Genomic DNA, 19,570 nt, shown 5'->3' with positions numbered 1-19,570 from the left:
AGAGTTTCTGTATTCCACTCACCCAACTTCCTGTATGTTAATAGCTTAAATGACCATCACACATCAATCCAAAGTAGGAAATTAACACTGGTACAAATAACCAAAGTACATGCTTTATTTGGACTTCCCACCATTTCTTGTCAGTGAGGGGCATCAGCACCAGTTGGAGCTACAAGGTCCCACCCATCTGTAGCAGACCTACATTAATTCAGACTGACGGGGACTAGACGCCGACAGGGCTCAGAAAGACCAGAACACCTAGCAGTTTCTGTGTAAATGCAGGGCTAAGTATTTGGCAAGTATGATCTGGTTTCATCCTCCCCAGAAATCAAGGGGAATGAGGCTTAGTGGATACTCTCATACCTGTTTTACAGATGAGAGAGTGGGACTTCTGATACTAAGCAATGTTTGCAAGACAGCTGCATGGAAAAGGACAGAGGTAGGAAGTGGACTAAGGCTGCTCTGCTCCTGAAGCCCCTGACCATGACTGTTCTAGCACAGACCAAGGGCATTTATCATAGGTGCGAGACAGGTGAAGCCTCTCCCCATCAGCAGACCTGCACAGAACCTACCTTGCAAAGGCCATTGGGATCAACCAAGGAGGGAAATTGTCCTATAACAGTGACATGTGACTTTCAATGAAATGGGGATATCTGTGATGTGGAGGCTGTCTCAACCTGGACATCCCAACCCTGCCTGTTCCACAAGAAGTTCTCCCCGCGTCCATCGTCTCTGCTTTTCCCTTCTTCCTGGCGTGGTCACTGGTGAGGCCAGCCCATGGCTGGCCTGATCCTCATCGAGAGCACCCAGGAGGAATGCAGTGCAAACATCCCTACTTGCCTTTGGCTTTTCTTTCCTGAGTATTTTAAGGCTTAATTAACGCATGTAAAATGATCTGAAATGCGGGACTAAAAAGAGCTAGGAAACTGCAGAGTGTGGATGATTACCTGAGGCAAGACAGCTGAAAAGGGAGACAAAGGGGGGTCTGGAGAGGCTGGCAGAGGTCTCTCTCAGCAGCCAGCTGGCTGGCCGGGAGCCAGGTCGGACTGCTTTTGGCAGCCTCCTGCCCCACGCTTTCCCCTCAAGGCCTACATTGCAGCTCCACTCAGGATAAATAACTCCTTAAGGACCTGAGCTGGAGCTGAGGAGTGGGTCTGAGGACGAAAACTGGCTAATTCTGTAAGTGGCCCTACAGGGTAAGGGATGAGATGTCACCCGGCCACCACTGCTGCTAAGCAGGACCACGTGTAAGTTCCTGGATTTTGTCAATGGAAGGATAAATGGGGATAAATATCACAGATACGACTGAATCACAGTAGGTTTTGTTCATTGCCTTTGGTAACCGTGGATGCATGTAGTGATTGAGAACTGTCACCCAGGGAGGCAATGGCTCCCTTATAAATGGTGGGGGACAATAATGACATCAAGTCACATGTTCCTTTCCTGTCCCCTAAGTGTGTGGCAGTGGAAGGCTCCAGTTGTCGGTTTCACGGACTATGTTAAGGCTTGTGACTTCACAGGGTAAAGGAGGGTGGCATTCCATTGCAACTCAAAGCACACAAAAGAAGCAAGTGAAAGATCTTCCGGTACAACCTGATACTACCTCGATCTAAAAGTTAGAGCATTAAGGGGTCCTCTCCAGCACAGGAGGCTCTCTTGTATACCTCTGTGTATATAAACGGTGGCTATGTATACAGCCTATTCTAAACTGTTTATGGTGATGGAGGGGAAAAAGGTTTGTTTGGATAATCTAAAGTTTATATTAGGCTTTCATCATGTTTTACCTCCTGCTTGGGCAATAGTTGGGTTGTTATCCATCTCCTGAGCCCGTAAACTGAGGACGTGGTGGCTGGCAACACCCCATCATTTGGCAATCAGATTGGAAGAGGGCTCACTTCCCTTGCTGGCGAGGGAATTAATTCCAAAGGGCTCTAATTGCCAACACGGGGGTGGGGGGGGGCAGGTGCCTGCCCCGGGGCCAAACCTGTGGCCATGGTACATGGTATAAAATGCCTGCTCTATCTCGATACCAGCACCATTGAGTGGGTAGGTAAATCCCCAAAAGGAGAGCCAGGGAGTCACCTGCATTTGTATCTATGCTGAATGAACAGCTAAAGACACCTGGAGATACTGTTTTCCCTGGGATGGGCAGACCTACCATCCTCAGCCCGTCTGTTCTCTGGACCTTACGCTAGTGACTGCTCATCCGCAGGCAGGCCTGTCTCGGCACTGGCCGCTGGAGCAAGTCCTCTGAAGTTGCTTACCATGAATCCCTGCAAGTCTGCATTTGAACAGCTACAGTGATAACCTCCTAGAGGTTATCATTGAAGCTTCTTCTTTATTTTTCTTTTTCGGTACTGGGGATTGAACTCAGGACCTTGTGCTTGCCGGGCAGGTGAAGTGCCACTGAGCTATATCCCCGGCCCCACCCTGGCTTCTGCCATCTAAATTGTGACAGATTGAAATCATCCTTGCAAAAGTCCAAAGGGTTCTTTCCGACGGTGTGAGATTAATTTTATGTTGACTGTCCCAGGCCAAAGGGTGGCCACATATTTGGTCAGGCATTGTTTTGGTATTTATTTGGGTATTTGGGGCTGAAATTAACTTTGAATTGAAAGACTGAGGAAAGCAGATTGTCTCCCCTTGTGTGGGTGACTGGGCCTTGCCTAAGAAGTTGAAGGCTTGAATAGACCAAAAGGCTACCCCTGCCCTGAGGAAGAGACAGCTCTTTCTAACTGGCTGCCTTGAGTTTTTCTTGCCTTTGTACTTGAACTGAAACATCAGCTCTTCCTGAGTCTTGAGCCTTATTGATGATCTTCACACTGGACTTACACTATTGGCTCTCCTGAGTCCCCAGCTTGTCTACTGCAAATCTTGGGACTTTTTACCTTCCATGTTTGCATGAGTCAAATCTTTATAATAAAACGTTCTCTCTTCTCTCTCTCTCTCTCTCTCCCAGTACATTTATACTAGAGGTTCTGTTTCTCTGGAGAATATATATATATATATATATATATATATATATATCTATATATATATCTTCTTCTTTGCTAACTTTGTACATTCATTTAAAAAAACATTTATTAAGCACGTACTATATGCCAGGCACTTCTATATTTTGCGTAAAGCAAAGATTCCTGACCCTGTAGAACATCTACTTGTGAGAATGGAATAGACAATGAGTAACAAAAATCATCCATGAAATTAGTCATGTGTTAGAAAGTGGTAAAAGCAAAGGATGAAAGCATAGGATCAGGAGGATCCAGAGACATTGGGGAGGGGACATTTGAGCAAAGCCTTAAGGGAGATAAAGGGATTTGCCATGTGGAAATCATGAGCAAGTCTAAAGCCTGGTGGCTGTGGCCCCTCTCTGCACACCCAGCAGGATCCATGGCACCTCAGTTGAAATATTCGTTTCAGCCACGCTACTCCATGTTCAGCAGGCAGAGGTCTCCCTCTCGAATCCCTCCATGCCTAGTGCGTCCGTCCCCTTCAGTGGGGCCCTTCCTCTCATTCTTGTACCCATCTCAGGAAAGTTACCCAGAAACTAATTCCAGCCCCAAGATGGAGAGCTCACAGGACCTGCCAGTGTTGGCCAAGTCAGGGGCTGGACTTTTCACCAGTAGAAGACTCAACCAGAAGCAGCCCTGGCCAGCGATGCTGCCGCAGCAAGAGGGAGGTGAAGTTCTCTGCCGGTCCCTTCTCACCACTTTCCTTCCACAGGAGTTTATGAGACAGGCTACAGGGGCAGTGGGGAGCAAAACAAAGCAAAGGGCAGGGCTGAGGACGACTCGGAAGACAACTGGCCCAAGCCTGGGACAGTTGGCATTGAACACAGGGCACCTGTGACGTGATTTCACTGCAGCAGTCGCAACAAAGCTCTGCAATTGTTTTGCTCCACCGAACGAGGAGTGCTTGGGGGGCACTATTTTTTATACCCATCATCCAGAACAGCACCTTTGCTCAGTGTTTGAAGCACAATTGGACAAATGAATGAATGCTAGGTTCGGTGTGCTCTGGCTTTGAGGAACTGCTCACCAAGTTTCTTTTCAGCATCTCATCACCTCCTGTTGGTGCTAAGATAACTTTCAGCCCAGCATTTGCAACATTTGAAAGCCACATGGATGGGATAACTATAAAGCAATTAGACCTGTTTTCAACAAAGGGATCAAATGAATTCATCAAGTAAGTTTTGCACAAATCCTTCCAAGCAGTTCCCTGGGAAGGTCATACACATCTTCCCCCGACCCTGCCAAGGCTAGCCTCTTCCTCATAAACTGCACAAAGAAAGGAATGAATCACTTTTCAGAGAAAAATGTTGCTTTCTTTTCAGTGAAATGTCACCCAGCCCCTCACCTGGCTGGTATGCAAGTGGATTGGTACAGCTTATAAGAAAAGTTACATTTCCTTTTGATAGAGGGGAGGAGGAAGTGGACTGCCACACACAGAACTGGCTGGTGACTTTCCCAGGGTGCAAGGGGGCTGAGAAGTGATCCTAGGTGTCCCCGGATATGGGTGAGGACACCCTAGATATCGCTAAAAGGCCACTTCTGTCTTCACTCTTTGAATTTTCCAGAGTTTGTGAAGCCCTTCAGTGGGCACCTAGATCACCAATTTCCACTCCCCCTCTGTGTGTAGAGCCCCATCTTAGGCTCCCAGAGAGGACAAAAGGACGCGTAGGTGGTTGTGGCACTGCTCAGTTTGAGTTTGAAATTTTCCATCTGCCAGGGCGCCTTGGGAAACACAGGTCAGTTTTCTCCATCAACAGAGACTAAGATAGTCTCGACTAGCCGTGTTTTTCCACGTGCAAATCTCTGTTCTGCTACAGAGAAGAAAGGAGGGCTGCAGAAACCTACCTGTGGCTTTGTTTTGGATGCCAATTCCTCACAGTGCTTGCCGAGAAATAATTGTGTGGCCACATGGTATGCTTGGAAAAGCGGGGCTTGTTGGAGGTGTTGGGGACCCAGGTCACTGCTCACTCGCTGAGTGATTTTGGACAAGTCCCTCTACCCGGTGGGACCTCCATTTTCTCCCTAGAAAAGCGGGGATTCTAAGATGTTTTCTGGCTGAGGTGTGGTAAAGATCACATGAGACGTATGTTCGAGTCCTTCGAAGATTGATGAGTGTAATACATTACAACATTAGGCAGCAGAAAAAGTGTCTTTGATGTTTAATTAATACTTTAAAAAACTTCCACTGCATTTATTTAGCTATAATTGGAAAGGCTGAGGACCAGAATATTTTTCAAAGGGACTTTTCCTGCTCCAAAAATAGAACCCAGAAAGCACATATTTGATTTTCTTTTTGGTGTACACCACAGCACCATTGTTATTAGCAGCTTTCCAACACTGTGACCTTCAGACTTGGTGATATCAAAGACTGAAAGAAAACTCCCAGTCTCAAGTTTTTCAAATAGGTTCTTCAAATTAAAACACTATTATTTTGAATTAAGGGCTAATAGAATTGTTTCCTTACGTGAGCGCTTGCAAGATGAAGAGCTGATCTCCAGGTGGGCAGGGGTAAATGGCTGAACCTTGGGCTACTGAAAGACCTTTCAGGAGCAAAACAAGAGGCTTTGACTTGAGTACCCGAGACAAAACGCTCCTTCCCCAGTGTAAAAGAGAAATTTAGAAGTTAAGTCTTTCCCAATTGTACACGAGGTGATTCGTGTATCAATCTAGGCTCATAATTTACTTTCAGTTTACGGAATTTGTGAATTTTCGCATTTGTTTTAATTTGTAATTAAGTTTTCTCTATGAGGCACACCATATGCCACTATTAATTCTCTGTTGTTGATGTCTTAGGAGATACATGAGTACATATTTTGATGCAATTTCTGAGGTCTTTTGAAAATCAAATGACTACGTGCTTAGCCATATGGGGTTTTGTTATTTAAAACAGCATATTATAAAGCAAGAGAGGTAGAATGAAAAGGACCTGTTAACGAGGGGAAATATTGCAAAGCTATTTAAAACAGGGTTACATGGTTTCAGACACATGAATTTTCAACTTTTCCCTCTTTTGGCGTTGTCGTTCTGAAACCCCTCTTTCTTGATCCCGCAGCGTCTCTCACCTCCGTGACCGTACCCTACCACAGAGCTCGGGGCAAAGCTCCACGCCCGTCCCTGCCACCGGCTGCAGAATCTCACACCAGCGAGTTCAGTTGGAGCCGATGTCTTTCTTCTAACATCCTCCACCAAGATCTGACACCGAGCTCCGGTTCCCTCGCACCAACCGCGGCGCCTTTTGCAAAGGGGACGACGGCTTTTCGTTTTCTCCCGGGCTTTCCCCGGGCTCCCGAGCTGTCTGCGGTACGTGCGTGCGGGCTGCAGAGCGGGCCGCGGGGCTGGCGGGCGGCGGCGCGCACTAGGACCCAGCAGGGCTCCGGGCCGGGTGGGAGCCGCGCCGCCGACCCCGGGCGGGCGCCGGGCGCTGGAGCCGGGCTCGGGCCGCGATCGGCGCAGCTCGGCCGGGGGACGGCGCGACCCGGCGGCGGGGCCACCCGCGAGTCCAGCGCCGCCGCGGTCCCCCGATGCGGCCGCGAGGAGCAGCGGGGGGGCAGGCGATCGAAGGTAAAGAAATCGGGGCTCCTTCCCTGCCTCCCGGTCCCCTGCGTGTGTTTAGCATTGTCATGAGGAGCCCTCGCCCGTCGTGCAGGCTGCTGCATTCGGGGCACCCTTGGATTTTTGTTTTTGAAGGTGTCTGCCCCCATATTTCCACCTAGTTTCAGATTGATTTATAGCATGTAGCCCCAAATGGGAAAGATCCAGGGATGGCAAGTTGCTTATTTTCATTAGTTTTGTCTCCGAAGTAAGTTCATTAAAAAAAAAAAAGTTTCTCTGGAATTTGCAGAGAGTCCTTTTTAAAATATATTTTTAAAAACATTGCAGACAAATGGATATTTATTTTTAAAATTCCCAAATAATTGATGTAATTCTTTTAATTACTTCTAAGGGAAGCCCACTTTGGTGGGGTTCCGCAGGCGGCACTTTGATTTTTCAAGAACTAACATGTTAAATGTGGAGTTTGGCTGGGGCAGAGTTTACAGCATTGTTGTTGCGACTGTTTTGCAATCAATTATAAACAGTGTCAAATCTCTGGGCAGTTTAAACCTCTTTGCAAATACTGTAACTGCTTCTCCTGCTGTGACATAAACAGATGAGAGTTTCCGTTGAGGGCAGGAAGAATATTTCTCTTTTTGGAGGAACATTGTTTTGAGGAGAAAAACCATGATTACCAGCTGAGGAGGCTGAAGAGACTATATTTCATGTTTTGTTTATATTCTGGGAATGACATTTGGGAAAGGGAAACGCGGTCTTTCTCGGGAGCTTTTAATTGCGGGGTTATTAATTTATTTAATTTATTAGTTTCAATTGGCAGGCTGTGCTTAAGGTGACACATTTGGTAACAGTTGGGACACATGACTGCAAATGCAAAATGTGCCTCGTCTGAAAGGACTGGCGTGGTGGAGGTTTCGTGTGGAGCTGGGTAGGCTGGGTGAAAGCGGCTCATTGAGGAAAAAGGGAATCCCTTTCTTCAGCTAAGGAAGACATCCTGTTACATTCCTTTTGTTCCCTGTTTTTCATTGATCACCAGCTCTGCCTTGGAGAGCAAGCAGCTCAGAGTGCAGAGCTCAGAAGACTGCACAAATGTCTGGAGCCGCCTCTAACTCTCTCCCTGATTGGTCAGTTAGACGGAGACTTAGGAAAACAGTCACCCAAAACCTTTTTAGAAAACCAAGCCATAATTCCAGACGAGCCTTCTTGTGCACGGATTTCTGCCAGATTGCTTTCTTAATCCTAGTGCACTTTGCTCAAGATGCCTATATGTTTAAATTTTGTTGTTGTTTCCATGCAGATAAAGTAGGCCATTTTGGTGACAAATTTCTTTGCAGATGTCAGTGACTAGCGTACATTCATAGATGTATTACTTTACAATAGCCTCAATGATTTCTATTCATAAGTTGTAGAATGCAAAGTTGTTCAACTTAGAATTATTTTTTCCTGTTTTTTTTTTTAAATCTGAATATTTGAATAGCAACATCAGCAGATGGATGCTTAACTGTGTCATTACTTTGATAATTTAAGTGCCTTGTGCATTAGCATGTTTCAGGCACTAAATCTAAGTCTTGCAACACTGAAAGAAAAAGACAATGAAGAACAAACTATCAAAATCAGATTGCACACTGTGATAAATTCTGGCATCTGTTTTGAGAAGAATACATTTCATGCCCAAGCAAAAGGGCCCCAAAAGGGCATTCCTCATCATTTAATCTATGAATTAGCAAACACTGTGAAATGTTTTGTCCATAAGACAAAAATATAAGACCCCAAGACATCTTCATTTGAGCCTTAAGCTGTTTCATTGAAGAAGCACTGTCCAGAAGTTGTTAAACGTATAAACACTTTTCTGATTGGTTTAAAATTTAGACACAGGAAGTGGATGGTATCTAATAACCCCTGAGTGGAGACATGGTCGTCATAGAAACTGAGTAACCCCACCCCACCCCCACTACACATACATACACACACCACCATGACCACCACTTAAAAAAAACCCTGCATGTCATCACAGATGCCTAGAGAACACGCTGGCTTCTGTAAGCTTTTCCCACAACATCTGTTGAAACCTGAGATCGTGCCTGTCAAATCAAGGTCATTTTACAACAACAACCAAAAATGCAGTCTCCTGGATTTCCTAACTGTATTTTTATTGAAAATATTTCAGGAAAAAAAAAAAAAAGCTTGAAAGCCAAGATGAGTATTTGTGCTTACTTAGCATTTTGCTACCTTGGAGTTGTGCAAGGGGAAGGCTGAGAAGAGTGTATTTCAGCACTTCATTGTGAAATCCAAGTGATCTGTACATCTACTGTTAGAACAAAAGACTTTACAGAGCCTTAAAGACTAGCCTGTTACCTGTGGATGAAGAGTCATCTGGGGAAAGTGTAATGAGTGACTGTGTTTTCAGGAGAGTTCAAAGTTGAACTGAAGCAATTGAGCTTAAAGAGTTGTGGTGTTTTGGACCCTGCTCTAAAGCTGCATGTGCAAGGGGAAAAAATTAAGACTGTCTGGTGCTTTGGAAAGAATAAGGGAGGGTATTCTGCATAGCTGAGCAGGGAGAGGAACCAACTTCTAAATAAACATGTTTCCAAACTGCAAATATTATTATTCAGTTGATTTAGAAAATTTTCTTTTGTGGGTGGAGAAGAGTGTTTTTAGTTTTAGGATAATTTAGCGGTTTCCAAAACCAAAGCTGCAAATATTACCGCTACCTTGGTGATAGTAAGGAGCACCTGCCTCGCAAGCGCAAGATCCGGAGTTTGATCCCCGGTACAAAAAAAAAGAAAGAAAAAGGAGTATACTGAAAGGAGAAAAGTTTAGAGACTACCCTCAAATCTCCTTGCTGCCCTATTCATTTCACTGAGAGTACCGGGGATTTAGTTCAGTGGTTCTGGCACCTGCCTCACAAGCTCAAGGTCCCGAGTTCGATCCCTGGTACCAAAAAAAAAAAAAGTAACTCATTTCACTGAGAAATAACCAAGGAGACCCTCTCCTAAATTTTGTCTTTGAGAATCTTTATTAAATCTTGTAAATACAAAGCAAATGCATTTTTCTAATCTTGTTAATAGCAGTCTTCAAATGTTAAATTCTTAATTTTCATTTAGAAATATCTTCTTTTTGATTATTGTAACTTGTGGCATTGCATTGCTTCATCTTAATTGAAGATGATCAGTTTTAAAACTTAGTCAACAGTTTGATCTTTTAAAAAAGCATCAAATTTCCCTGTTTTCTTCAACTAATTGCCTGGGGGGGAGGGAGCGAAAAGGAGGGAGGTAGAAAGATTCCTAAATCTATTTTAGTGTTTGTTAACTGTCATAGGAAATACAGAGCTTAGAACCAACGTAGCATCATTAGGTGTTTCAGCGTCTATTTCATGATCCCATGTTATTGAATATTTAACTACTAAGGACGTGGTAAAGAAAGTAAAGTTTAATAGCACAACTGGCCTCTTAGGAAAGGATTTCCTGTAGGGAGCTTTCTTATCTGCAAGTATGCTCATTGGCAGGAAACATGTCAGTTGCTTGTTTTTACAAACTGAAGGAAATGAATGGGATTTGTTGGTTTCTAGAGTCTACCTGCATTCTCCATTGTCTGTCACATAGTTTGCTTAGAACACTTAATTTCCTTTTTTTTTTTTTTTTTGGGTACTGGGGATTGAACTCAGGTCCTTGCACTTGCACAACAGGCAGCGAAACCACTGAGCTAAATCCCTGGCTCTAGAACACTTCATTTCTAAAGGGACTTTTTAGGAGTACAATTACTTCACTTCAAATCTTTGGCATTTCTGTTATTTTCCTTTTGATTTTTGAATTAGAAAAAAATGATCAGTATACTACCATGAACAACTTATTTTACCGATGTGAATTAACAAATTTTCAGTAAAATTCCAATTCATTCCAGTTGTCAGATACTTACATACTCACTGAAGCTACCATTTTTTGATGGCTATGACAAATTTTTAATAATTATTCCAGAATACCAACCAAAATGCCAGTTTCGATTTTGGATTAGTGCAGAGAGGTAAAAGGAGAGAAGCAACTTCATTCTTCTCTTTGCTTGTAAGAAAAAGGTCCATGAAGAGTACATGTCAGGCATATGGCAGCCTTGCTCTGGACGGAATACGGCAGTTGGAGGTGGGTAGGCTAAGGCTGCTTTAGGACGTACTTGAGGAAACATCTTAACTCTGACAGCATTTACTATGCCAATGTTGGGACTATTTTTTGGATGTTAGAAATAAGTGTAAATAATTGTTGCAATTCATTTGTGTTTCACATTCTGGCCGTGGCTAAAGGGTAAGCTTCTTGCAAGGAACATGAGTGCATAAACCCCCACTGTGGGAGCAGCCTGGTCAGGGGGAGGAAGACAGCCTAAGGGAGAGAGAACCATTTATTGTACTGGTTTTCATTGTTTTTGTTTTATATTTAGTACCAAGTGGAACCTTAGGCAAGACCCTAATGTATGAATTGAATAGAAACAGCTACTCTGGGGAAACCGAGAGCCTGGAGCCCTTGATCGCCTCCAGGGCTGCTCCTCAGGCTTCCCAGGGGACCCCGAACCCCTGTCTACACAGTCTGAGAGTTGCTGCTTATAAAGTGCCCCAAATATTCTCTAAAGAAGGCCTCAGGGAACAGCTTGCAGAACCCTGTACCCTCTTAGCTAAAGAGAGAACTTTTGCCTTGACAATTTAGACAACTCTTCTCTGAATGAGTAGGGAAAGGGTTGCAGGGAGATATCTAATATTATAAGCCCTAAGAGACCACCATGCATACAGAAAAAGATAGGACTGGCCACAAGTATGAGAAAGCCCTGGTCCAACCTATGAAGAGAGAAGGGGAAAGGATATTTTTAGGGGTTTTTTTTTAGGGATTATTTATAAAGAAGGGCCCCTTTCCTTCTATGGTATAGGAACACTACATGGAAATATCTGGGGAGTTGGTTATAGTTTCACTGGAAGGCACAGGTTCAGTTTATTATCGCCTCAGGATCTGTTGTCCTATTACCGTTATCCTATTAGCTAGTGAAAATAATTTCACATTAAGTGTCATTCATGAAATGAAAGTTTGCCAAGCTATATAAGTCTGCTTGGCAGACTCAGTAGTGTTTTGAGTGTTGGGAAAAATGATAGCACACAGATGATATTTGAATATCATCAAATATACTCAGATTATTGCCTCTGTTAGGAGATTGTACTGAACCAGTCTAGAGCTGGGCTCAGTTGTCCTCTTTATATCCCAGCTGCTACCAGTATTAAGGATTTTTAGAGGTGGTGGACAGAGGAATCCCTTTCATTTCCTCCCCTGATTTGCACAACTGCTTGATTCACATGCACACAGGTCTGGAGCTAAGGAGAAATCAGCAGAGACTTCAGCAAACTGCCTGTAGTAGAACTGTGCTTCTGATGGGCACAGCCAACCTCCCTGCATTGATTCTTAGAAGCTGCACAGTTGGAGAGTCTAGAAATAGAAAGGACGGATCCTTCTCCACATTCTCCTATTACTTCCATTGTGTTGCCATGTTCTTCTACCTGTGTGGGGTTAGAGATGATGATTAAAATAATCAGTGTTCCAGTAAGCCAGAGAGCTTCTAACCATCTTTTAAAGAAAGCATTTCCTCGGCAGAGATGAGCACAAAATAGTTGGCCGTAGTAGTGGATGAAAATGATTGTGGACCACTTTTATTTATTGAATTGTGTTGAATGGTTAGGCTGTTTAAAGCTATCATTTCTTGTCCCGCTTGCGCTTCAGAGAAAAATGACTGTGCACAGCCATAGATACCCAGTGGAACTGTCCCGGGGCATCGCCGTGATCATACAACAGTGGTTCTTTGCGTGTGAGCATTGCTCCATGTTCTTGGGGGTTTGCTTTTGGAACTGAAGGATGAATGGCAGTTACCAGGACATTGCTGAGGTTATAAATGGAGGATTTCCCCAAGTGACACATAGCATGTGCCTAACACATTTGCGCATGCAAAGATCTGGAGAATGAACTGGCTGTGAGGATGCACAGCTATGATCACGGCTACTTGGGAGGTGGAGGCAGGGAGATTGCAAGTTCAAGGTCAGCCTGGACATCTTAGCAAAACCCTGTTTCATTAGTTAAATAAAAAGGGGTGGGGATGTCGCCTAGTGGTAGAGCACTTGCCTGGGATGTGCAATGCCCTGTTCAATCCCCAGCATTTCACACACACACACACACACACACACACACACACACACACACGCACCACACACACGGAATAAGTAAAGACTCAGAGGGTAACAACAAGTCCCACCTGGAGGACAGAGGGAATTTTAGTATGTTATACAGGTTAGATTTTAGTTAACCGGAGATGTCTTTGCACTCTTAAATTTTCTGGTTCAGCAAATTTAATCCTTCTGAGGCCTTTAAAATGATTATAGCTTCTGTAATGATTAGCAATAAATATTTCTAAATTAAGACCATTCTGTTGTTTCTTGTGGCTGGATTTAATATGTAGAATGGTCCGGAAATAAGTTGTTCTGGGGGAATTTGGCAACATTAGGGGATACAGAAAAATCACATCACATTGGAAAGGGGTTTGGGATAATCAAGTGCTGCTTGCTACATTGTATTTCATTTTCATCATAACCTAGTATAAATGTAATACTGCCATTAATAAATAATAAATAACTATAATATACATTGATGTCCCATTCTACAGATGGAAAAATGGAGGCAACTCTATTCCCGGAACCACACATTCTTTGGTAGCCAACTAGTTTGCATCCCAAGCCCCCTAATTCCAGACTCTGGGCATTTTTCACCCCACTGACTGCTTCACCACTGACCTCTGACCGTTCCTCTTCCAGGGTGGAGGGTGTCCTCCTCTGCATTGGAAATGTAGTTACTTCCTAGAAAGAATTGCAGAGTGGGACGGGAATATTTGTTGTGATGCTGGCAAGAACTATAATTTTGTTGCTTAAATTTCCGGTTCCCGCATTTGACCATAGTGATGAGAAAGACCTTTTAGGTCCCTTGTCAGGATGATTTTGCTTCATTCATCTTCATCTTTTAGATTTGCTTTCATCCATCCCCAATTACGTTTACTTACTTGGTAAACAGAAAGTTATAACCACTGGATATGATTTTCCTGAATTACCAAAATATTATATTCAATCTAACTGTTGGTAGCATCTCTATCCTACAAAAACAGATTTCTAGACAGTTTTTATATTCAATGTTTTTATATTTAATAGAAACTGCTCAAAAAACTCAAGGGCACAGATGCAATAATAACTCCTTGATTTCTTTCAGAGTAAAAAATAAATGGCTTAAGTCATCAAATTAGCAGGGTGTCCAGTTGCTCTAAGGATGCCCTCCATACCCTAAACTATGCAAAGCCCTTAGGATTTACAGAGGCCAAGTAGGGAGAGTTAGAGTTCCTCATCTAAGCAGAGAGCTCCACTTGTGTGTCAGTGTAGGGGAAATCACAGATTATATCATCAGCGGAGCGTCTTGCTCTGCCTAGAACACATGTGACCAGTTGGAACCAGCCATGGAACAGATGTCCACATTTTCAGGGGAGCATGTGGCTGGCACTTTCTGATTCCCTTGAAGTGGTCAGGTAAATGATCAGAACTGGGTGGAACTAGTTCATATTTCATGGGTATGTTTCATGTCCTCCACATGTATGAAATTGTTTCAAAGATCAAGGAAAGTGTTAAAGACACAGTGTGCAAATTTTGGGAAAATAAATCATCCATGTATTTTTTCAGTGAACAATGATTGAGCACTTACTGCATACCAGGAATTATGCCCTGTGGTAGAGAGTCTTGGTGAAAAAAAATCCCTTGGGACCACAAACCAGCTGTTCCATAACTCTGGGCAGCTTTTTACCTGGAAGTACTCACAAATGTGGCTCTTTTGAAATTTGTATTCCAAGCTGATCATAGCAGATTGAAGTGACACTTTCCTGAGTTCCTTGGGCACTGACTCTGCAAGGAGGCTCAGAGGGGAGTAGTTTCCGTGGGAGATGATCTCAGGATGACATCAGGAGGGAGCAGGAATAAAGGAAGGGAAGGTGGCCTGTGGTGCGTTGTCTCTCCGAGGCTTCAGGCACGCCGGGTGCCTGTGTGGGACATGGCGCTCTTGATCTCAGGCCTACTCTCAGGGTGCTGATCCCAGCCTTGAGGGCTCTGTACAAACTGGCAGAGCAGGCACCGCCTACAAAAGGCTCTCAGGACTTCCGGTGGGGCTGTCGGGTGCTACGATGAGAGGGCCTGAAGGAGAAGGGGCCTGGGCCTCACGAGCTTCACTACCACTCTGTACCCTGGCTCCTTCCTTAGTGAATGTTCTAGAAAATTCCTCATTTGTATTAGTCCTTTGAACTTCAAGATGAATGAAGATCCTGGGGCAGTGGTTTTTTAGTCTGAAGAATGGGAACCAGAGAAGTGGCTTAAGTTCTCAGTCTAAATACTCAAGCAGAAATCTTCAGTACAGGCACTCATTTTCTTGTTTATTTTTTCTCTGTTCCAACCAATATCCTAGTTCCCAGGTTAGAAAACTTGAACACCCATTCCTTTTACATCTCACACATCTGATCCATCTCCAGGGTTGCTTGCTCTTTTCGAATCCACCTCCCATTCATCTCTTCATTCCATTAATGCTACTAGTGACCTTAAGGGGCTCTGTCCCTCAGGCTATTTTCCTTATTCCTGAAACTTCTACCCCTATACCACTCTTCAAATATGGGTTTTGATGCTAGATTTCCAGTTTTTCAAACCTCTGTCACTTACAAGAATGTGACCTTAGGCAAGTTATTTAACCTGAGACTCAAGCCTTGGGTACCAATTCCACAAGTAATATGGAACTACAACTCAGTAATGTAGGCATCCTACAAGAATTATTGTGAAGGCTAAATCATAGAGTCCTAGGAAAGCATGGAGCTGAACATATAGTTGCAACTCAAATTATTAAGCAATTTTATTGCCATGTTAATATTGTCATCTTCTTTGTCTGCTAGAACCCAGGGTAGCTCCCTGTCTACCTTTGTCTAATTTCAAGTCCTTCTATAATCTGACCCAACCCATGACTGCTCAGAGAAGGCGCCAGGATCTGCTTAGGGTTTATTCTTCCCTAAACTTGTCTTGATCCTTCCAGTTCCCCTGCAGTGTTAATTACTTTTCTTGTTGCTGAGACAAAATACCAGACACTCAAAGTTAAGGGGGAAAAGTTTATTTAGCTCACAGTTCCTAGAGGTTTCAGTCCATAATTGGCTGGCTCCAAGGCAGGGTGGCAGACAGGTGTCACAGGGGAGAAACAACATGGTGCACACAAGGAAGCAAAAGCGACAGGGACCTTAACAGCATCTTTCTGGCCCTTTTATCTTATCCAGGCTACTTAGAGTGGGTAGCACTCACACCCTTAATCCTAGTGCCCTTGAGCTTAGCATTGCACCATGAATCAATTCCAGCCACCTAGAAATCTAGATCCAGCCACCTCTGAAAAAAAGTCCCACCTATGACTGCATGAGACTTTGGGGGGACATCTAGACATAAGCCATAACACCTGCCATTTTGTGTATTGTTCCTCAGCCACATTTGTCTTCTTCTGTGTTGCAGAGTTGCCATCATCCATTTTAAAATTTCCGTGTGCAGAACAAGTCAATTTTTAAATTTTGTATACACTAAATGTTCCTCTCCCACACACACCCATTGATTATCAAGAACTTTTGACTGTGATTGTTTTTGTATTTTAGTTTTTGAGACAGAGTCTTGCTATGTAGTTCAGGTTGGCTTTGAACTCACTACCTACCCGAGGCTGGCCTCAAACTCGCCCCAATCCTCCTTCCTATCTTTTGAGTGCCAGGATTACAGGTGTGCGCCACCATACCCATTTTTAAACTTAGTTGGATTTGATAATCCAACTAGTCCCTCAACTTTCAGTCTTCCTGGGAGAAAAGTGCCCATTCCCCACCATTCCCTCGCTTACCTCATGCACAATTCTTTGCCAGTGTTGGTATACAGGGGATGGGAGATTGAGCTCCCTCTTCTTTCATTTCTTGAGGAAATAGGGCAAACTCAGGGGCCTTAGCTGGGTGGCCTCTGCTCTCAAGAGGTGGATGTGTTGCCCACTGGCTACTGCTTTCAAAGACTGGGGTTTTCTAAAACATAGTCTATGCTAGTTGGGTTTTCAAAGACCTACAGTGACATCCATTGGGTTTTCAAAGACTCACAGTGAGGTACAGATATCATAGATGAGATTCTAACGAGCATGTGTGCACACATGCATGCACATGGATAGATGAGAGAAATTTTTACACCATGACATGTAGAGTTGCAACGTAAGTTTTATAGGGTAGACTTCTTGCTACATTTCCCTCTGATCTTTTTCATTCAATTTTAGTTAATGACAAAAACATTGGTTGGAACCCAGTAGTGAACTACAATGTATAATGTATACACAATGTCACCCTCTTAGCTTTATAAGAACCTGGTGTCACCCTTCCTGCTCACTTAGCCCCAGCTTAGGCCTCACTGGTATGGTGACATGTGACGTAATAGAACCTTTAAGAGGTGGGGCCTAGTGGGAGGTGAATAATCATTGGGGCCATTGCCTTGGATGGGATTAATGGTCTTGTGAAGTGAGTTCACTCTAGTGAGAGCAATTTATTACACAAGAACAAGGCTGGCGCCTTGATTCCTCTCTCACCTCCTGTCCACCATGTGATCTCTTCCTCTCATGTGCTTCTGCCATAATGCTGTCTACCTTGTTGTTATGTAGGCAAGGAGAATCTCACCTGAGGAGAACAGATGGGGCTGCCCAGTCATGGACTTTCAGCCCAAAAAGCTGTAAGCTAAACAGGCTTTTTTTCTTTATAAAGGACATAGCTTCAGGTATTTTGTTATAGCAACAGAAAATGGGTGGCTATGTACATAAATATTTCTTCATTTGTGCAGAGCTTATTTTCCTGTCATATTTTAGTCTTGAATTCACCTAGACTAGATTTTTTGTGTTTAGTGTATGTTACATGCACACACACACATATACACCAAATATATTATAAACATAATGTAAATATTGTGTATATACAAACATAAACATGTATATGTATATCTATACTTGCAGGTATATTTATAAAGCAATTTGTTGACAGTTGTATAGATATTCAGTTGATCAGTTAAACTTTTAAATTGAATTATAGATATAAGGGGTGACTAAAAGATATGATGAATGGTTAAATAATAAGATAACTTATTATAATAAAAGATATATTGCCAAGAATGATGGGATAAGTGTGAACTGAGGGGGAGTTTACATTTTTGAGGGAGGATGAACAGTGATGTGTCTTTTACTGTAACAATTTTTAAAAATTTAAACACTCACTGTGTGCTGATCAAATGTTTATGGCAATTTCGGTCAATTAAAAACATTATAGGGGGGCCTGGGATTTAGCTCAGTGGTTCCGCTGCCTGCCTCGCAAGCCCAAGGTCCTGAGTTCCATCCCCAGTACCAAAAAAACCAAAAAACAAACAAGCAAAACCATTATGGGTGTGTCTTCATCCACCTTATTCACTGGATCTGGTACCACACAATTTCTGGCTTCTCTCAAAGTCAAAATGGCCTTGAAAGATGAACAATTTAAATCAATTTAGGACACTGAGACAGCTACAATAGTGCAGCTAAAGTCACTCATGAAAGAAGACTCCCAGAATTGCTTCAGAAAATGGCAAGAATGATGGGATAAGTGTATTTGAAGCAAAGGGAAAGTATTTTTGAGGGGGATTAATGGTAGCCTGCCTTTTACTGTCATATAGTTTTAAATTTTAAATATTCACTGTGGTTTTTATCATACTCATATAAAAAATGAACACAAATCTAAATCTGGATGGATTTTAAAACTGAATACCCATGTAAGTAGCACCTATGTCAATAAATAAAACATTTGCTGTACCCAAGCCCTCCTTATGACCCTAAGGTGCTATCTTCTGCAGAGTGATCAGTTATCTAATTTTGAGTGTCATGGGCTAGTTTTGCTTGTGTGTAAACTTTGTATAAAAATAAGCATATAGCATCTCATCCTTTGTTTCTTTTTTTTCTGCATACCATTATGTTTCTAGAATTCATGCAGGGACTAGTTGTTGTAGGTAGCAGTAATTTGTCCATTTTTATTGCTGTATAATATTGTTTTCCCCCACCAGTTTTTATTATTGGGAAGAAAGCTGTATGAATTTTTATATCTGTTTCTTAGCGATCATATGCTAGGTACATAAGGAACTAATTGCTATGTTGAAGGGTATGCAGATGTTTAAGAAATGAAATTGATTTTGCACATTATTCTTGTGTCTAGAAGCTTTATATTTCTTATTCTGTTATTGTAAAGTCTTTAGTATTTTTTACATAGATAATCAATGACATCATTTGCAAATAATGACATTTGTGTTATTTGCCCATTCTTACACCTATTAGTTATTTTCCTTTCCTTACTGCACAGCCCCCCTCTAACATAGTGTTGATCAGAAGCAGTGTGTGTTGGTTTCTTTGTCTTCTTTCTGATCATTCAAGAAATGTCCTCATTCTCCCACCCTAAAGTATGATGTTGCCAGGGTATATTGTGGAAACCCTTTGTGAAGTCCAGTAAGTTCTTTTCAGTTTCTCAGATTCTACATGTTATTTTCTCAATCTTACCTTTATACATTTGTAGAGCTATTTATATGATTTTCTTCTTTAATGTTGTGAATTACATTAAAATATTAAGCTGACCTTGCATTTCTGAAATAAGTCAACTTAGCTTTATAATATTAGCTTTTGTATGCATTGCTAAATTTGTTTTGACAATAATTTATAGGATTTTTACATCTGTGTTCATGGTTAAGAAGTTGTAGACTGCTCTTTGGTATCAGTGTTTTCCAAAGTCTAAAATGAGCCAGAGTCCTTTTTTTATAGTCTGGAAGTGTTTGGACAAGATTAGAATTATGTATTCCTCAGAATGTTTATAGTAGTTTGTTTATCGAGGACTGGTGTTTTCTTTTAGGAAGACTTACTTCCTAAAAT

The 19,570-nt window shown here is 42.6% G+C and overlaps 1 protein-coding gene across 8 annotated transcripts in view; it reads left to right on the top strand.

Moving 5' to 3' along the window:
• The first annotated feature begins 6,129 nt into the window (after nt 1-6,129).
• The window catches only part of Foxn3 (forkhead box N3), a 406,647-nt gene continuing 393,206 nt past the window's right edge, over nt 6,130-19,570 (top strand). For 3 of the 8 annotated variants that reach the window (XM_087195148.1, XM_021245276.2, XM_004837079.4), the window contains exon 1: nt 6,423-6,572. The gene's annotated coding sequence lies outside the window, so the exon portion shown is untranslated. Of the gene's footprint in view, nt 6,312-6,422; nt 6,573-19,570 lie in introns of those variants that run through there. The other 5 variants (XM_087195145.1, XM_087195142.1, XM_021245282.2 and 2 more) reach the window with 4 other exon arrangements.

Source organism: Heterocephalus glaber, unplaced genomic scaffold (genome assembly GCF_053883595.1).
Source record: "Heterocephalus glaber isolate CG9 unplaced genomic scaffold, H.glaber_assembly_v1.0 deba00001608, whole genome shotgun sequence".
NCBI lineage: Eukaryota > Metazoa > Chordata > Mammalia > Rodentia > Bathyergidae > Heterocephalus > Heterocephalus glaber.
This window is presented reverse-complemented; position numbering and strand designations above follow the sequence as displayed.